This window comes from Pteronotus mesoamericanus, unplaced genomic scaffold (assembly GCF_021234165.1).
Source record: "Pteronotus mesoamericanus isolate MK-2021 breed Mesoamerican mustached bat unplaced genomic scaffold, CSHL_Meso_final contig_24, whole genome shotgun sequence".
NCBI lineage: Eukaryota > Metazoa > Chordata > Mammalia > Chiroptera > Mormoopidae > Pteronotus > Pteronotus mesoamericanus.
In genome coordinates, this window is record NW_026555100.1 from 14182400 (window position 1) to 14200393 (window position 17994).

At 37.1% G+C, this 17994-nt stretch overlaps 1 pseudogene; it reads left to right on the plus strand.

Moving 5' to 3' along the window:
- The first annotated feature begins 2161 nt into the window (after positions 1 to 2161).
- Positions 2162 to 3567, plus strand: LOC129069792 (elongation factor 1-alpha 1-like; annotated as a pseudogene).
- The last annotated feature ends 14427 nt before the right edge of the window (positions 3568 to 17994 follow it).

Sequence of the window (17994 nt, forward strand, 5' to 3'; positions counted from 1 at the left end):
ATGGTTATTATAAATATTTTAATAATTTTAATAATTTAATAATATTTTAATAATAATTGGCTATTATAATCTTCATTTTTCATAGCTTGATGTTATAAAGACACTGATATTGGTTGCTCGATGTTTTGAAATGATCACATTGACCTATGAGACTTCACTTGAAAATCCTTAAGAAACCACAGAAAGTATTTGCCCTTTAAGAAACATGATGGTAAAGCCTTCCTCTGGTCTGAGATTCTTGTTGGTCAAATGTGGCCTAAGGCTCCTAAAAACAGTTCTGTCCTGTGTGGAACATGACATACCAGGAGTGAGCTTTCCTGATTGACAATGGCATGCCACACCCAAAATGAGTCATCAGACAATGGAGAACTAACTTCTAATAATTGATCAGTGCTGCTTTCCAATGACTGATCAGCAATGTTTTCAAGGAAAGAGCTTGATCAAAAGGGGGAAAATGTCAAAAAATAGTAAATGGAGTCACTTTAAAATGGAGCTGGAGCTGCCATCACAGAGGAACTGCCTTGCACTTCTTATGCTTCAAAACTTTGCAATATCAAAACAGAACAAAATAACCTTTGGACTGGGTTTAAAGCAACATTATGTTTGCAAAGACAACAATAAAGCAGATAGAATGATTACTGTACTGATGGCTACCAGACTGAAAATTAAAATGATCATGCAGAATTAGTATTACTTTGTAATGTTATCTGCACGAATAGAAATGCCTTCCTTCTATTGATGTAGTCGTTCCCCTTCCCTTTCTCATGAATACCTTTCGTTTTTGTCTCCTATTGGAAACACTATTTGGGTTTCTGCTTTTATCAGTGATTTCCTGAATAGCTATTCTTTCCATCTCAAAAAAATACATGTTGTCTCTCACTTTTAAAGGCCTTTTATTTTTAGGTTAACATTTTATTCTACTGACCTTTCTATTCTTGATACCTAAACCATAATATTTAATAATTATAATTAAACTATTTACCATGACTTACTCTTATTTGTTTACTCTTCTAGACATTTACTGTTTTCCCTGTCAGGTAAAAACAAAAACAAATAAAACCTGTTGGAATTTGTATTGGATTTGCATAGAAATTCAATATTGACAACTTTGTATTTAACTTCAACGTTTGACTTTCTTATCCAGGAATATGTCACATTTATTCATTTACTTAAATTTTGTTTCATTAATAGTCTTCAACAGAGTAGTAATCTTCATATTGTACACAGAAATTTTCATTAAAATATTTTTAGGCAATTTATTATTTGGGTGAAATAAATGAAATCATTACCTTACATCGGAAGCCCCAAATAAATTTCAGATGGAGTAAATAGCTATGTCTGGAAATGAAATGATAAAAACTATTAGAAAAATATTTACATGAATACTTATCTGAACTTAGAATAAAGATTTCCAAATCTACAAGTAATTTTGGAAAATGCTAAGGAAGCATCTATAACTTTGATTACATAAAACTTAAAAACTTTTAAATATCATAAAAAAATTATGACTAACAAAATCCTGTGAAAAAGTATTGATACATGTATAAAGAACAAATGACAAATGTCTTTTTGATAGATCAGGTTATGGTTCCCAGTTCCTGTAATAGGATTACACATTGTCCACCTTGCCTTGTGACTTGGGAGAGACTCCAAGTAAAACAGATGGAGTCAATGTCCCAGTCCTATTTACTAGCCACCTGAATTGCTTTGGCTAATGGGAGGCAGATATTAAAAAAACAAAACAAAACAGAGGCTTTAAATATGTTTGCATAGTTTGGTTTGGTCTGTTGTGCTTCTGCCATTTGTCTTGAGCATAAGCACGCCCAGAAACATCACTGGTCCCAGAATGAGAAATGTGGAACAGACCTATGCCCAGTCAGCCTGAAGCAGAGCTTCTGCAGCCAATCTGCAGGCTCATACAAGAGAAATAGGTGCTTGTAGTTTAAACCACTAGTTGTTTTTTTTTTTTTTTTGGTTGTTCAGAATATTATGATAGAAATACAGTCACCAATAAAGGGCTTTCACAATCAATTAAGAAAATGCTCAAAACATCAACTGATAACCAACACATTCAGATTAAAATATCAATGACAACTTTTTCACAACGGGTTTGCTACCAGAACACAGGGGTCAAGAAAACCACCACTAAATCAAAGCCAAAATGGGAAAGGAAAAGACTCACATCAACATTGTCATCATTGGACACATAGATTCCGGCAAGTCTACCGCTACTGGTCATCTGATCTACAAATGTGGTGGGATCAACAAAAGAACCATTGAAAAATTTGAGAAGGAGGCCATTGAGATGGGGAAGGGCTCCTTCAAGTATGCCTGGGTCTTGGATAAACTGAAAGCTGAACATGAGCGTGGTATCACCATTGATATCTCTGTATGAAAATTCGAAACCAGCAAGTATTATGTGACCATCATTGATGCCCCAGGACACAAAGACTTTATCAAAAACATGATTACAGGCACATCTCTGGCTGATTGTGCTGTCCTGATTGTTGCTGCTGGCATTGTTGAGTTTGAAGCAGGTATCTCCAAGAATGATCAGACCCGTGAGCATGTCCTTGCTTACATGCTGGGTGTGAAACAGCTGATTTTTGGTGTTAACAAAATGGATTCCACTGAGCCTCCCTACAGCCAGAAGAGATATGAGGAAATTGTTAAAGAAGTCAGCACCTACATTAAGAAAATTGGCTACAACCCTGACACAGTAGTATTTGTGCCAATTTCTGGTTGGAATGGCGACAACATGCTGGAGCCAAGTGCTAACATGCCTTGGTTCAAGGGATGGAAAGTCACCCGCAAAGATGGCAGTGCCAGTGGAACCATGCTTCTTGAAGCTCTGGATTGTATCCTGCCATCAACTCGTCCAACTGACAAGCCCCTGCGTCTGCCCCTCCAGGACGTCTACAAAATTGGTGGTACTGGTACTGCCCCTGTGGGCCGAGTGGAGACTGGTGTTCTCAAACCCGGCACGGTGGTCACCTTTGCTCCAGTCAATGTTACAACTGAAGTCAAGTCTGTTGAAATGCACCATGAAGCTTTGAGTGAAGCTCTTCCTGGGGACAATGTGGGCTTCAATGTCAAGAACGTGTCTGTCAAAGATGTTCGTGGTGGCAATGTGGCTGGTGACAGCAAAAATGACCCACCAATGGAAGCAGCTGGCTTCACAGCTCAGGTGATTATCCTCAACCACCCTGGCCAAATCAGTGCTGGTTATGCACCTGTTCTGGATTGTCACACAGCTCATATTGCTTGCAAATTTGCTGAGCTGAAGGAGGAGATTGATTATCGTTCTGGGAAAAAGCTGGAAGGTGATCCAAAGTTTTTGAAATCTGGTGATGCTGCTGTCGTTGATATGGTTCCTGGCAAGCCCATCTGTGTTGAAAGCTTCTCTGACTATCCCCCTCTGGGCCGCTTTGCCATTCGTGACATGAGCCAGACAGTTGCTGTTGGTGTCATCAAAGCAGTGGACAAGAAGGCAGCTGGAGCTGGCAAAGTCACCAAGTCTGCCCAGAAAGCTCAGAACGCTAAATAAATATTATCCTCAACACCTGCCACCCCAGTCTTAATCAGTGGTGGAAGAACGGCCTCAGAACTGTTTGTCTCAATTGGCCACTTAAGTTTAATAGTAAAGGACTGGTTAATGATTACAATGCATCGTAAAACCTTCAGAAGGAAAGGAGAATGTTTTGTGGACCATATGGTTTTTTTGTGTGTGGCAGTTTTTAAGTTATTAGTTTTTAAAATCAGTACTTTTTAATGGAAACAACTTGACCAAAATCTGTCACAGAATTTTGAGATCCATTAAAACAAAATTTAATGAGAAAAAAATAAAAAAAATAAAATATCAATGATATATTCCTCAACTTCTAACTATAATACTCTAATTGGAACTACCGTTTTCTCTTTCTTGCAATAATCAATAAACTGATCTCCCCTGATTTACTGTGACCGTCCAACAATCCATTCTGTATGTTGGAGCAGGGGGGTACTTTTAAAAATTCAAATCTGATCATGTCATCCTCATGCTAAATTTCCCAGTTATGTCTTAACCTTTATCTCAAACCACTCCCATAGTACTCTATTTATTTCTTTTTGTGTATTTACCTCAGTTTATAATTATATTTAAATTTGCATAATTATTTGTTCAATATCTATGTCTTATACCAAATTATGCAATTCAAGGGATCAGATACTTGGTCTGTTTTTGCTTACAGTGTACCTGGACAGACACTTGATATTTGGTAGATATTTGTCTAATTCATTAATGAAACATCATTATTTTGCAATTAATTGAGAATGATGAAAGTTCCCACTCAGTATTGGCAAAGCTACAATAAAAGAAGCACTCTCCAAAAAAGCTGCTAGCAGTTTATATTAGTATTATTCTTCTGGAGGGAAATTTTATAACATATACCAGATTTATAGTTTTCATGCCCTTAACCCAGTTATTTCATTTCTAGGAATTTAATCTGTTTTAATAACCAAAGAAGCACTCCAGAATTATGGATGCTGAAACAATATGTATTGTAGCAAAAACTAAGAGAAACCTAATGTCTATCAATAAATGGTTAAATCAATTATGATATGACCGCATGATGAGAGATTATGTATCCATGGAAAACGTCTCATGATATTGTTGAGTAAAACCTAAAAGGAGGATGCATGATAAAGTATTTAGAAGTATTTTGTATACATGCAAAACTAAATCAAGTAAAATACACATTCATATAAAAAAACTAAAAAACACACCAAATTTTAACAAGATTAAATTTTTTTAGAACAAATTCTGTTTTTATTTTATTTACACTTTTTATCAATTTACACTTTTCTTTAATAAAAACACACACTTTTCTTTCCCTGTTAGCTTTTAGCTGCTTTCAAGCGTCTTTTTGCATTATTTTGTTCAGTTACTTTGTTCTGTTCTCCTCAGAGGAGAGGGTGATCAAAATTATATTATTTAAGTCCAAAAGTTGAAAAATCATTATTTGCATTTTATAAATACACTTCTTTCTCAGTATAAAAACCCTTCAACATTATTAATATCCAGTTCTTTGTATTTGTTCAGATCAACACTAATTACATTTTTATATCAGAAAGTTAATTATAAGACCATTTATTACATGACAGTTTTAGTTATCTCTGTCTTAAAGATGTTTTTGGTCATTTTGATTGTCCTTACTCATTTTCAAATTTCCCACCAGCCCTGTGTGTGCAAGTGAACACTGAGAGTTAGATGCATTTACAGCAGCTAAGTCTATGCATTTCAAGTAGTTTAAAAAACAGAGTTTCAACATGAGATTTAATTTTTTAATAAATGTCTGATAATCCTATTCACTAGGTATATGGTAGGCATTTGAAAATAAAACTAAATTTTATAAAAGTTACTTGCGTCTATTAAATATGAAATCAAACCCCAGTACACTTGATAAACATTTAATAAGAACCAACTATGTGCCAGGCTGTATTTTGAGCAGTGGATCTACAATACTGAATACATCAGAGTAACAACCACACCTGAATACCAACAACAACCACCACCACCACCAAAACACAAAATAAAGCCAAAAATATTTACAAACTAGAACTTTTCCCTTAAGCCAAATTCAGTGATCCTTATCATTCTTCCTAATTTGCTGAGCTTTGTTTTTCTTTGTGTTTGTCATATCCTACAAACTCCTTCCTAATCTCAGATATGCATAGATTATTAAGCACAGCTCTGTCAAGATGGACTGCTTTTTTCTCCCAGCCTTGGATTAACTATTAAGTAGATTCTATAACTTTTATCATCAGTCTCAGAGAATAAAAGTCTTTTAATAACATTAAACCATGAGAACAGGCTCATTTGAGTAAGTGATTTGTCCGGCAGTGTAATAATCGATACACAGAGGCTTCATTCAAACTTAAGGTCTCTTCCCTATAGCTCAGGCCTCCTGCAGGTGGGCAAGCCTACATGTGTATCTGGGAAGACAGAATGTCATTGGATTCTTCCACACATCTCTACCTTTTTTCCCCTCTCCTCTCCCACTCACTTGATTGTTCCTGGGTCTTCTAGGGTTAACTAGGGAGCAGGAAGTGCGGTGCGGCTCATGAAACATCTCTAGTGACTGGCACACGTGCAACTTGGTTATGGTGCCTGCTGGGCATGCAGTACTCACAATGTAGGTTTCCCAACTGCATTTAATGTTTTCATGGGTTCCTCACAAGATATTCATGCTGAGAACCCCTGTCTACAGTTCCATTGGCATGAGAAAGTCCACTGTTCTGGCTGGTAACTCAGGATCCCTTCCTCAGTCCCTGGACTTCCCATGGTGCACCCCCTCACAGCGTCACTTTACTCCCTGAGGAAGTCTTCCTGGACAGGATTCTATCCAGCCACAGGTATGAGTCCCTCCCATCTAATGCAGGCTGATCCACAAGAAACACTCTTGCATTTTCACTCTGCCATTTGTGGGGGATAGTCTTCTGCCAGTGCAACCACACAGCCCTTTTTCTCCCTAATCTCCAAGGGACACATTGTATTTTTTTTTTAATCCTATTGATTTTAGAGAGAGGGGAACAGAGGGGGAGAGAGAAAGGGAGAAAAACATTGATATAAGAAAGAAACATCTAGGGCATGGGAATCAAACCTGCAACCTAGACATGTGGCCTGACCAGGAATCGAACTGTGACCTTTTGAATCCAAGATGTTTCGGTTGAGATCATGCTCCAACCAACTGAGCACACCAGCCAGGGGCTTTTTGAGTGGTTTTCAAGATACTCCCTCTCTCACTTGGCTCACTTGGCTCACTCCTCCATCTTCCCCCGCATTGAGGGAGACAGAGAATGCACAGAACACCAGTAACTCTCTCCAAATATATTCTTTCCTTCTTTGCAACTTCAGTTTTTCTGAAGCCTTGGTATGGGTTTGGGTTAGGGGTCCACAAACTGGTTTTAGCTACCCCTTTGGCAAGTCGTTCCTAGATGGTCTAACATTCAATTTGGAATGCCACCGAGACAGAAGTTGCCTCATGTTAACATCCTGTTACTGTTGACTACAAAGTGTTTGCATTCTGGCATGGTGGGAAGAAAAATGCTGCTATTTATAGAAACTAGCTGTATCTACTTCTTTTTATCTTATAAAGAGAATGTCATAGTTCACCTCTGGGAAAATGGATTCTTTTTACTTATTTAAGAAAATAATGTGAAGGACACATTTGATTTGAAAAGGTGAATGGAGCTGTTCTACAAGGAGAGGGTGAAACAAAGAGAGTGCTAATGTGTTGTGCTTAGTAGGTGAGAGGAATTCTTGCAGTTTCCCAGGAAAGGGGGGCATAAGGGGCCTGGAAAAGGAACTCAGTGGGGAGCTGTGAAGCAGTCTGGGGAGAGAGAGGGTCCAGAATCCTATTGGGAGGTCATGGCCCAAGGAGAAAGGATGATTAATGATAGGGATGGTCGAAGGAATTTAAAAGCAAGGATTCCTGACATTAGCTGTTAGAGTGTTTAGCTCCAAACCTTTATTAAAAAGTAGGCTATAGATAGTGACCTTGTGTTAGAAGTAGCTTTGGGGAGTTAAGGCAGAAAAGGTCTGTCCAATGTTAAGGATGATGTTAAACACAGGAAACAAGGCTCTGTAGTGAGACCAAGTGGGAGCAGAAAATTAGAGGGAGAGTTGACCATGTGCGTCTTGGTGAGGGCACTAATCTTCCCATCATATGGGATTGAAAGACACTTGAAGTTGTTTTCATTATAGAAATTTTGAAAAACACTCAAAAATAGTAGTAAGATCTTGATTACCCATCAGCCAGTTTTGAAAGCTATTGAGATATATATTTTTTAATATTTAAGGAAAAAGTGAGTACACTGGATAAAGGACTTGGGACAAAACAAGGAGCGCTCATCAGGATTATAGTTGCAAAATGAGTAATTTGGAAGTTTCTTATAAAATTTCAGTAATAGTGGTGGAATCAGTTCATTCACATACCAGTAACTTTTTAAAAAGATTTTAATTAATTAATTAACTTTAGAGACAGGGCAAGAGAGGAAGAAAGAAAGGGAGAGAAACATTGATGGGCTGCTTCTTGCACATGCCCAGCTCGAGACGGCCAGCACTCTGGGCATATGCCCTGACTGAGAATTGAACAAGATACCTTTCGGTTTGCAGGCCAGCACTCAATCTACTGAGCCATACCAGCCAGGGTTCAATAGCTTCTCTAATAAAAGATCTGTTACACCTGAAAGACTTCTCCCATGAAGAAATAATTCTAATATCCCTTAATTTACACCCAGTGCTAGCAATTTACTTGAGAAAACTGTGTTTTTGTTTATTTTATCAAATGTTTTTGAGTTATTAGTATATATGTGCATTTGGTAAGGCATTGCAAAAGTACACAGTTGTCTTAGAAAGTTTTGCTCAATTTTCTGCAGGTGCATAGATCCCTATAAAGTCATTGTATCATACAGGATACTTTCAGTATCGTAAAACTGGTTTAAATTAAAAAAAATACATTTATTAGCTTGCATATCAATAAGTCTAGAGGCAAAGTAGTTCCAGGATTAATTCAGTGGTTCTGAATATCATCAAAGATCTAGGCTCTTTCCATCTTTTGACTGTGCAATCTTCACTGTCTTGACTTTCTTTATCTTTGTTCTTCATGTTTACATGATGGCTGCTGAAGATCCAGGCATTACATCCTCACATGGCAGTACCTACAGGAAAAGAGAGGAAGAATTTTTCCTTTCTTGTGTCCTATTAGAGAAGACAACCATTCATAGGTACACCCAGCACATTTCCTACCAGGATCTTTTACAAAGGAGAGAGTAAGCATATCTACTTAATTGCTTAATTCAGGGATCTAGTTAGACAATGTAAGTAAGGGAGATTTCATTTTAATCAGAGCAATAATGACAAGTTTTCTGCTAGAGAGAGAGAGAGAAAGGGAGAATGCAAATTGCTTTTATCTATACAAGTGGAATTTATTTAATCAGCTTCCTCTTAGTTCCTTAAAAAAAGGAATATGAGATTTTGCCAATTTAAAAAATCTCACAATTACTTATTTGGAACTAAGATAATTTAATTGTCATGCTTAATTATGTAAATAGTGTCTAACTTTTTTGTTAACCTCATGAATCATTGACAATGTTTTAGAAAAGGAATTATAAAAACCTCCCTGTGACATTTATATCATTTTCAAATTTTTTCCTCAACAATAAAAGATTGTATAAACTTATCAAAATCACTTTGATTTTACACCTACAGTCAAGATCCTAACATCTCGATTTTCGACACTTATAAATGCTTTAATAGATACATGGACAGTAATTTAGTCTGACTTAAATGTAATAATGGAGCCCATTTATCTAGCCTGACAAGATTTCATTTCCTAATGATCTTTTATTGTAAATTTATTTGATTTCCTTTAATATATTATCTCATTTCTCATCTCCTTTCCCTTTGGAAAAATATGAATAATTTTGTATGGAATTATGAAGACTTGGTCTTGAGCTGACAGTTCTGAGAAACACTGAATATCTCCACCCTTTTAAACAAATTATATAGTTTGATAACAAAGTCCTAGGAAGAAGGGAACACTAGTTTATCAAGAAGTTATTCTAAAAGACACCAAGGATTATACTTCCAGGAGCTCTTGTTTTCTTTGAAGAATAAAAACCAAAATAATAAGGCCAATCTGACTCCAGTTTTATACTCACGTTTTTAACTGCCTACTTGAGTCCCCTCTGAGAGTCCTGCTGTCAATTCATGCTCATTTGGTTGTTGAACCAAACTTACCACCTTTTCTCTACATGGCACCTCCTCCTATGTTTTTATTTTATTTAATAATATCATCATTTACCAAGTCAGTCAAGCTGGAAACTTACAAGGCATTTTAGAGTCCTCTTTCTCTCCAAAATAGTCACTGTGTCACAAAATCTTGACTATCATAAATTCCAAATAATTCTTAAAACTGTCCTCACTTTTTCATTCCTTTTGCTATTGTCTTCATGATTCTTGTCTGGGCAATTACAATAACCTCCTATTTGGTTTCCGTGCCTCCAGTCTTAGACCATACCATCTACCATCTGTATTAGTGCAAGAGTGATCCTTATGGATATACCAATCTGACTTAACTCCCAATCTGGATGGTCTTCTTTGGCTCTCTATCACTTACAGAACTTTCCACAGTCTTCAGGAAGGCATATAAAGCCCTTCAGGGTCTGGTTGTAGCCTAGTTCTCCAACTTCATCTCTTGTCACTCTTCCTCTGTGCTTCCCCTCATACCTCAAACTCCTCTCCATCTTTAAAGGTTGAGCATCATTTCCATTGATGATATTCCAGCAGAGGTAGTCATAGTGCCTATGCACTTCTACATTCTGTGCATGCCTTTAACAACTCATTGTTGTAATTACTCATTTATGTTTCTCCCCTACTGGACTGTAAGATGCTCAAGAGGAACTACTGTATTTTATTCATTGTTTCCTTTGTTCCTGGTACAATGCTTTGACACATGATAATTACACAATGGTTATTCATTGAATGAAAAGTTGAATGACTGATTAAGCTCCAAAGGGCTGCTTAAACTATTATTATTATTATTATTATTATTTGCAGGATGTCTTATTGTTGTGTCTGTGCAACATTAAAGGGAATTTTCTATTTATTATATGTGATTATATTTACTGAAATGGCATTTCATCTGTTTCACAATTCCAGTGTAGAACAAATGTCAAAATAAGATGGCAATTCAGAAACCTAGAGTTGTAGTATAAACATAGGCTGCTTAGAATCTCAATTCTAAAAAACCTGTTGTGAAGTTATATTTTATTTTCCTTTCCAGCCTCACCCCTTCTGTTAACACCCTGTACATGTTTGTTTGTTTATGTTGTACAGAAGTCTTCTGTGCCCTGGTTAGTGTGGCTCGGTGGATTAAGTGCCGACTTGCGAACCAAAAGGCCACCGGTTTGACTCCCAGCCAGAGCGCAGGCCTGGGTTGCAGGCCAGGTCCCCAGTTGTGCAAGAGGCAACCAATCAATGCATCTCTCATGCACTGATGTTTCTCTCCCTCTCTTTCTCGCTTCCTTCCCCTCTCTCTAAGAATAACTAAATAATTTATTTGTATAATAATTCTTTTTAAAAAAAAAGAGAAGTCTTCTGCATTGGCTCCTTCAACTCAGCTTTATTGCAGTGTAATTGACAACATTGTAAATTTAAGATGTATAACCTAATGATTTGATAAGTGATTACCACAATAAGGTTAGTTAATACACGCATCATCTCACATAGTTACCTTTTTATTTTTGCGGTGAGAATGTTTAAGATCTAGTCTCTTAGCAAATTTTAAGTATATGGTATAGTATTGTTAACCACTATATTGGGTTTTGCAATGATCCTTCGTTTCTGCAGAATCATGTTGGTAAGCATCCCTTCCCATTACTCCCAGGATGTGAGGCAACTTTCGATAATCATGTATAATCAAAATGCTATAGGTATTTCTGTGAATGGAAAGAAAGCACCACTAAGATATGTGTATTTACTTATATCGTATCTTATTTAAAACAGTTTGATAGTCTTTAAATGCAGTAAAGGGAAAAATATAGGACAAACATGAAAAGAGCCTAAAACGTACTTACCACCCATCAAGGAGCACCTTAATTTTGTTTACAATTATACTGTAACCTTTTTAAAGGTCAATGTCCAGATCCATCTGACATTCAGCTGAGTTTGGGGATTATGTAACACCCACTTAAAAGCTGAGTAGTAAGATTGAGAGATTTCCAATAATGGTAAATAAAATCCTTATTTTCTTTTGGTTCTCAACCCAAAGGGTTGCCTTAAGGAAGGAAACCTTAAATGTGAAAAACCAAAAAAGCAAAGCTAGTTTAAGCATCATATTGCAAATTATAAAGTTAATGAATTATGCGCTTGAGAAATAAATGCCCAAAGTTCTATGTAGCTGTTTTGTGTTTTTTAATTAAAAATTAAGAAATTATTTTTTCAATGGCAGTATGAATGTAAGATACTTTAAATAACTCATAGAAGGACACTGCATTCTATAAAGATCTGGGCAAGAGCTAAGATGAGAATAAAACTATTTTTTCTTTATTTTGTTTCAAAGAAAGATGGATGATAATTCTGTGAAAAATATTTTTATTTCTTCATATTCAAAGCCCTCCCTAATCCGGCCCCAAAGGACAGTACTGGTCTGTCATCACCACGCCTATTCCAGTGAGAAATGATCTCGTCCTTCTCTGTAGTTTCAAAGGGTCTACTTGCTCTTCTCTCATAGCACTTTGTTGTCTGGCTAGGCAATAAGCCCTCTAAATTTTGTTTTTCCATTTTTGGTTGATGTATAACATACCTAAAATGCACTAATGTTTAATATACAGCCTAATGATTTTTTTTCTTTTCCACTCAGATCAAGATACAGACCATTTCTGCCACCCCAGGACATACTTCTGGGCTCCTTCTTAGTCAATGCTCCACTCCAGGAGGTAACCACTCTTCTGATTCCTATAACAATAGATTTATTTGTCTTGTTCTTGAAGTTAACGTAAGTGGAGTCATATTGAATGTACTCTTTTGGGTCTGACTTCTCTCAACATTATGTCTTGGAGATTCATGTTGCTGAGTATGGCAACAGTTTCCTCTTGTTATTTCTGTATAGTGTTCCATTATATGAATATCCCAAATATGCACAATTTACTAGTAATGGATTTTCAACTTTTTCTAACTTTTTGCTATTATGAAAAAGCTGCCACAGACATTTTTGTACATTTCTTTGGGTAAACATATGTTCTCCTTTCTCTTAGGGACATATATAGAAGTGGATATCTTGGGCCATAATGGCACAGGCCTGTTTAGCTTTACTAGCTTAGTTAATAATGACAAATAATTTTCCAAAGTGATTGGATCAAGCTGTGAGCTTTCACAGAGCAACGATTGTTTCTGTCATCTTTATATTCTTAGGAGCTAATATAATATTTGGCATCTAGCAGTTATCTAGTGAATATTTATAGAATGACCAGATACTTGGATGTAAGAATAGGAATTTTCGCTTGCTATTAACAGAACTTTCACCCAAGCTGCCCAGATGACCTTATGTCCTGTGTGATAATAAATAGCTCACAACCATCTTCCAAATCCCTTGCAGGTACATATTCTTGGTGGCTCCAGGTCACATATGAACCCTATCTGCAAGGAATCTGGGAAATGGACAAAAATAGTTTCAATTGCCAACCTCTGTAATATACAAAAGTATGCTAGATGGCTTAAATACGATATTAGATGAGCCATTATATAGATTCTGATACAGAAATTAAGTGTTGAATTAGGAAACAGAATAAAGAAAGGCAGAAGCCAGGGCTGCTTTGGAGGCCTAGATGACAGAAACCAGCTCACACTTATTTGAAGGATGTCATTCCTCCCTTTATGATAAGGATTGAAAGTCTCGGAAAAGAGTGTCAAGTTGGCAAAGGCTGGGTTATGAGCCCATTTCTTGGGTAGCAGAGGATTGGACTGTCTCACCAAGACAGCATTTAATGGAAAAGTAGTTTTCCAAAAAAGAAATGAGATGCTATTGCCAAGATGAAGGGAAATGTCTTTGGGGGGGAAAAACAAAAACAAAAACCAAAACCTGTAAGTGCCCACTACAGAGCTTAAAAAGTAAGAGAGGTGATAGTTTGAATACCCAAATGACATTTCACATAATCTGCCTAAAAGCCAACATTCCCATGAATTATAGCAGTTAGAAACAAAGGAGACTTAAATGGTCATGTGATGGAGTCAGATTTATAGTAGTATAATTAACATAACGTAAACTCACCTTTTTAAGGAATGGAATTTCACTATCAGTATTTCCTTTACTCCAAAGTTTCTTCGTCTCCTTTTATGATCAGTTTCCTCCCTCATCCCTAGCTCTAACCCCAAACTCTGACAACTACTGATTTAATCTTTCTATTCCTATAGACTTGCCTTTTTTGGAATGTCTTATAAATGGAAATATATGGTATACAGCTTTTGAGTCTGACTTTTTTCTTTGAGCCAAGAGATCATTTTGTTCAATGGTTTCCAATCTCTTTCCCCTCCACTAAGAACTCCCCAACGCAAACTCTGATATTTGAGAAACTTAGTATTTGAGACTAATAGAAATCAATTGCTTTCATGAAATCAGGATGAAGAACCCAAATCCAAGGTTTCTTGTGCTGAAGGACGTTGTAATTTGTTCACAGAATTTTATTTGTTCAGTGTTACCACAATCATAATTGGTTCAGAATCTCTGTGCTTTTTCAAAGTAGGTTTCTTGCCACAGAAATGTTCACAGAGCGTTTCCGTGCAGGAAGTCATGGCCTGGGAAAACTCTCAGAAATGCTCAAAGATTTATAGTTCTTAAATTTGTGTTAAATTATGGATTCTTATGTGGTTGATTTTCTTGCTGAAAATGTTCAGTTCAGGTCCACTAGGTGTCAGTTGCCATCTCTTATATCTTTTAATATCTGCTTCTTATAAATACCACCATTAACTGTTGAAATGGCAACTGCCCAAATGTTACTCCAAACAAACCCAAAGGGAAGGCTCTGCAACCTTCCCTTTGTGGCTTTGAGACCTGTGCTGTCCCACATGAAAGTATTAGTCATGTGTGGCTACTGGGCACTTAAAATGGATATAGCTAACCCAAATTCAGATGTACTGTAGGTATAAAGTACACACCAGATTTGGTAGACTTGGTAAAAAATATAAAAATATCTCCTTAATAATTTTTATATTGATTGTGCTTTTAAATAATATCTTAAATCTTTTGCGTTAATAAAAATATTAGTAAAATTAATTTCCCTTGTTTCTTTTTTACTCTTTAAAGTGTGACTATAAAGAAATTTAAAACCACATGTATAGCTCATATTTATGGCCTGTATTATACCATGTATTTCCATGGGAGAGCACTGATAGGTTGCTGATTGTGCATTTTGCTAATCCTCCCCAAGAGAGACCCCAAATCCGTACTTCTCCAGTCTGGATCTCAGAGATCACAAGAGACCCAGGCCACTTCCATTTTTTAAACCTCCTAGTAAATTAAAAAATGGGACATGTCAAAAGTAGAATTTCATAAATGCTTTTACATGTTTCTATTGCAAAATTTTATACCTGTTCAATCAACACATTATATAATATAATGTACAATATATTGCATTGCATCAGCTGTAAGACAATTTTAGGATTTATAAAAAAAGAGAGCAATAGAGGTGATGTGGTCCAGTTATGGAGCACAATCTGAAAGTTACTTCTTTCCATCTCTGATCTGTTTCTGTTAATTGTATGTATAATCTTACTTGGAGATAACTTCAGAAGTCTGTATTGGAGGTCCCTTGTGACTAGAGGTCTGACCTCAACCGTCCACCTGCCATGGCCTCACCCCAGCTCAGTGCTGATAGACCCTGTCTTCCATCTCTCTTACACATCTGCCACGTGCATCTTCTGTGTGCCAGGCCCTCCCCTGCACACTTCACATCCTTGTTAGAGAGGGAAAGGAAGACTGCTAATTCTACCCCCAAACTCCTCTCACCAATGATATGCTTTGAGGACGTGAGGTGATGGAAATTTCAGGCAGAAAGGATAATAAATAATAGAGGGAGTGGCAAGAAGTGAATTCCCTGTTGCTTGTTTGAATACAGTTAAACTCTCCTCACCTGTGTGGCATCCAGACTCACCCAGAAAGCTCTTTTTCAAGAACTGATTATTTGCTTCTGTGTAGGCTAGACTGCCCCAAATTGGAGGCATTTAAAAAACTATTATCTGGAGGAGCGGGAGGAAAGCTATAGCTAGTGCTTTTCATGAGAGCGCCACCTCCTAGCTACAAATTATTCACTACAAACCCTGCATTAGGTGGATGCCGCTTTGCCAATGGGGCTCTCAGGTTCTTAGGCTGCTCCATGTATATGCCCTTTATGCCTGTAAAGGCGGGTTTTGTTTTGTGACTATGTAAATCGGAGCCAAGGGAGTTTCTTTTCTCTCTGTGACTGGAGCCTGGTGAGGCATTCTCCACAATCCAGCACTTTATACACTTCTGCTCTGTGTGGGCAGCAAGCAAGGCAGAGGGAGCTCTCAAATGCACTTTTCACCTGGCTTAAACAAGAGCTTTGATTTCCCCTTTCTTTATTGTTGTGGGGCTTGATGTGAAAGCAGGATTCATAGAGGGTTTCTTTTCTTTTCTTTTTTTTAAAATTTTAACGGTTACAGGATGCTTGGATTTTAACACTTTAGATTATGGCTGAAACTATCCCGTAGGACATGTGGAATATAGTAAAATACTGGTGCTCTTTTGGGCAGATTTCCTGTTTTGTTGGGCTTTGTGTTTTTTTTTTTTTCCCCAAGTGCATCCTCTGTCTTGGACATTATAAAATCCAAAGAGGTATTTCCTTCACAAAACCTGAGCTGGTTAAAAAAGGCTTCTCTCCTACCTTTATTCAACCAATATTTACTGAATTTCTACTATATGCTTGTGCAAAGACAAATAAAACAGTCTTTGCCCTCAGGTGTGGAAGTGAAGGTGGGGGCAGGGCACGAGAAAGTGGACAAATGCAACACAGCTTGAAGATGGCCCTGAGCTGCATCTTTAAGGACAGGTAGTAATTAGCCAGGTGAAGGGGGCAGGGGTGTAAAGGATTTTTTTTATTGTCGTTTTAACATATATTTTATTTTTTAGAGCAGTTTTAGGTTCACAGTAAAATTGAGTGTAAGGTACAGAAATTTCCCATATATCCCAGATCCCACATACATTAACCTCTCCCGCTACCGACATCCCCCACCAGAGTGATGCATTTGTTACAATCAATGAAACTATGTGTACATTCTATGGGTCTGGGCAAATGTATAATAGCATGTCTCCATCATTATAGTATCGTTAGTATCATACAGAGTATTTTCACTGCCCTAAAAATCCTCTGTGTTCTGCTATTCACCCCTTCCCTCTCTACCTCCCATAGTCCAGCCCTTGGCAACAACCAATCTTTTTACTCTTTCCATAGCTTTACCTTTTCCAGAATATCATATATAGGTGGAATCATATAGTGTGTGGCCTTTTCAGATTGGCTTCTCAGTAATATGCATTAAGATTCCTCCATTTCTTTTCATGGCTTGATAACTCATTTCTTTTCAGCACTGAATAATATTCTATTGTATGGATGAACCACAATTTATCCACTGACTTACTGCAGGATGTCTTGGTTGCTTCCAAGCTTTGACTGGAATAGGTATTTTAAGTAGATAGAGTTTGTAAAGGCACAGATGGATAAGAGCAAGGTGCTTTGTAAACCTTGTAAGTGGCAGGTCCACTAGGTGTCGGGGGATGTTGCGTGGACAGTAACAGAGAGGGCTCATTCTTCATTTGTAGGATCATTGTAAAACCACAGTGTGGATCATGTTATTCGGGTGGCTCTTCTCCCATAATATTTCACCTTGTAGGTCTTGCCTGGAAACAAATACAGAAATATCCTATTTACATATGATTCACAAGTTTATCTGGTTAATTTTATAATCTTAGTTTAAAAAACTTCCATTGTGATAATCATAAGTTCTGGGTTATATTATGGAAATCAACTCAATAATAACTTGTGGGTTTCAGTACAGTTTGGGTTTCTTATGACTCAAAGATTTGTGTGGTTTGGGTTTTTGGTGAAAACTCCACTGCATATTTTGGACCGGAGCTCGACTTTGGAGGTTGGTGGTGGTGGTGGTGGTGATGGTAATCCATCCGACTTAGCTGAGTGCTGATGAGCCAGCATTCAGAAATAAACTGAATAATCGAGTCATTCTGAAAACATAGTGTACAGCCTAATTAACAGGAAAACAATTACTGTTTCTGTTCAATACTTTCTGAACTAAGTGGCGTTTGTATGACAGGGGTAATTATGCCTTTAGCACATCTGTGATCAATCAGATCAATATTTCACTTGAAGAATCTAAAGCCACCTCTTTTCCCCCGACAGACACTATTTCATCTCTTAATGTAACAA